The 3,319-nt window shown below is 38.6% G+C and overlaps 1 pseudogene; it reads left to right on the forward strand.

Annotated features, from left to right (window-relative positions):
* On the forward strand, positions 1–613 carry LOC128069594 (prostaglandin E synthase 3-like; annotated as a pseudogene).
* The last annotated feature ends 2,706 nt before the right edge of the window (positions 614–3,319 follow it).

The following is a 3,319-nucleotide window of genomic DNA, read 5'->3' on the forward strand; positions in this document are numbered from 1 at the left end:
ATGGGGCTAGAGGAGGGGCTGGAACAGTGCATCTCAACTCCGGCTGTATTAAAATTCGCTGAGGAGAAAACCTCCATTTCCAGGCCACTGGAGAGGCTCACCCACCCGTTAGTCAGTGCCCCTGCCCTGTTCATGATACAGCCTGCTTCTCCAAAGTGGTACAATCAAAGGAACTATGTCTTCACTGAATTTTGTGTTGAAGACAGTCAAGATGTTAATGTAAATTTTGAGAACTCCAAACTTACATTCAGTTGTCTTGGAGGAATTGATCATTTTAGATATTTAAATGAAATTGATATTCTTCACTGTATTGATCCAAATGATTCCAAGCATAAAAGAACGGACAGATCAATTTTATATTGTGAAAAGGAGAATCTGGCCAGTCATGGCCAAGGTTAACAAAAGAGAGGGCAAAGCTTAATTGGCTTAGTGTGAACTTCAATAATTGGAAAGACTGTGCAGGTGATTCAGTTGCAGACATGTCTAATTTTGATCATTTCTCTGAGATGATGAACAACATGGGTGGTGATGAGAATGTAGATTAACCAGAAGTAGATGGAGCAGGTGATGATTCACAAGAAAGTGATGAAAAAAATTGCCAGATCTGGAGTAAGGAATGTTGTCATCACTGGATTTTGAGAAAGAAAAATAACTTCTCTGCAAGATTCTGTAATTGAGAGAATTCCTGAGTTGATAGCTCTAAAGGCAGATACTATATTTGCCTCCTATAACCCATTTTCCAACCTGTTTGCTTTTTTAAAGGCTTCACTAAGGGTTGATATGTAACATTGTACTGGGCAATTTGGGGGGCATCCCTGGTGACTCAGTTGGTGAAGCATATGCCTGCAATGCAGGACACCTGGGTTCAATCCCTGGATCAGGAAGATCCCCTGGAGGAGGGTGTGGGAACCCACTCCAGTAGTCTTGCCTGAGAATCCCATGGACAAAGGATCCTGGCCACAGTCCGTGAGGTCGCAAGAGTCAGGACACAACTGAGTGACTACACCACCACCATTTTTTCCATGATGCTGTTGAGGTCCTAGGCAATTGATAAAGCAGTTGTGATAAATAAAAACAGTTCACCAAAGTCTCCTTTACTTCACAGCCTAGATACTGACATGATAGGAAGCACTTAGCTTAGGGAAAGGAACTAAATTTTAGATTTTAGAACATGGACTCAAAAGTGGCTGAAACAATTGGGTGATACTTTAGTAACATGTTGTTTCTCTGGTATATCTTTCAGAATTATTTCACTAAAGTTTTATTTTTCAAAAAATTTGCTTCACATTATTGTGCACAAGTGATCATTTGTCAGTGTTCCAGATGTATCTTGGCTAAAACTAGTGAATGCTGTAACTTGATGGTTTTGAAGCCTATACATTTGGTATTGCTTGATACTTAAACTTCTACATTTCTTAGCACAGAGGATGAAGAAAGGCTGTACATTGTTGCTTGAGAGTCTGTACATTTAGACCAAATTTGTCTTTGCACTGTCATTATGACAAATGAGTGGGAAAAAATATTAATGCACTATTGGATTTTTTTCATTCCTTTCTTTCTTCCTTTTTTTTGATTCAGCTTGTACCTGGGCTGAAAACCTCAATATATGTTCATGGCAATGGGGAATTTTTTTTAAATGTCTACATTCTTTCTAATAAACTGTTGGAAGACTTCCTGGCTATCCTTTCAAGTGCCTGGTTTACTGTAATTTCAGGTATTGCCATTTACTAGAGTGGAGTTTTTATTTTCACTTGAGGAAGAATTTGGGAATATTCCTCTGTCTGAAAAAGAAAAGCTTGCTGTAATGTCACAGAAAACTTTTTAAAAGTGAATCTGTAATAGAAAATTGTAGATACACTTTGCAACAGTTGGAAAAGAAAGTGTGATTTGATTGAAATAAACCTAAATGTGTTGTCCTTCTCTAAAAATTCACTGGGAAGCTTTTAGACTTGTGGATACCTGGTCTCCATCCCCCAGAGATTCTGATTAGCTCAGTCTTTGGTGAGGCCCCAGCAATCATTATTTTTTAAAGCTCCCTATATGTTCTAGCTGGGATTGAAACCACTGGGACAGGTAAAAGAAATTGTTCAGAAATAGAATAGATAGCCGTCAAGACTAAGTGGCTTTGGGTAATGAAGGAAAAGGAGGAATTGAATATGACTGACTTCTAGTGTGAGTAAACTTGGAGGACGGCTTTTAAAATACCATATGATCTCAATAAATGGTACATCCAAACAAGGGATTTGTTTATGGTTGTTAGCAGGTATGTAGATGAAGAACTTTTTTAGTCGCAAAGGGACATTTTTGTTATAATATTAAGGAAAAATATAAAAGTAGAAAAATATATATGTACTATGATCTGAACCAGGTAAGAACATATAGAAAAGAAATTGGAAGAAAATATGTATAAAATTTTCACACTGGTAGCTCTGGGGGTGGGGGTTATAGGTGATTTTACTTCCTATGTTTTGTATTTACTTCCTTTCCTCAAATTTCTAAATGATCATATATAACAATTATCATAAAAAGGATATTTTTATAAAGGAAGCCCTCTACATAAAAGGTTAAAGTATTAAAAATTTTAGGGCTTAAAGGGGGAAACCTTAACTGTTTTGAGAATTTGCTGAAGTGAATTTTGAGCATTTGTCCATTCATCTAAATTTCTGTATTTATTAATATATCTATGTGTTTCCAGGAGTTCCCACCTGAACACCACAAATGACTTTTACCCTGGGATTCAGAAATGTCTACAGGACATAGATTGGACCTGCTAAATGTATATCTGTGAAAGTCACTCAGGAAAGCACTCAACCAAAGAGAGGAGAGAACTAAGGTTTGTAAATTTAGTTTAAGGAGCTTTAACGTGAGCATCAGAGGGTTGTTCTGAGGACAGCTCAATATATATTATACATGGAATGAATGAGGCTGCTGCTGCTGCTAAGTCACTTCAGTCGTGTCCGCCTCTGTGTGACCCCATAGACAGCAGCCCACCAGGCTCCCCCGTCCCTGGGATTCTCCAGGCAAGAACACTGGAGTGGGTTGCCATTTCCTTCTCCAGTGCATGAAAGTGAAAAGTGAAAGTGAAGTCACTCAGTCATGTCTGACCCTCAGCGACTCCATGGACTGCAGCCTACCAGGCTCCTCCGTCCATGGGATTTTTCCAGGCAAGAGTACTGGAGTGGGGTGCCATTGCCTTCTCCGATGAATGAGGCAGGCCCTTGTATTTCCTCATTGGGAATTTAACCCTGAGCCTTGGGGGAAAGCAGATGTTCCAAAAATAAAAAAATAAAAACTAGATAAGAAAAAATTTTCATAGAGA

The sequence above is a fragment of the Budorcas taxicolor genome, chromosome X (assembly GCF_023091745.1).
Source record: "Budorcas taxicolor isolate Tak-1 chromosome X, Takin1.1, whole genome shotgun sequence".
NCBI lineage: Eukaryota > Metazoa > Chordata > Mammalia > Artiodactyla > Bovidae > Budorcas > Budorcas taxicolor.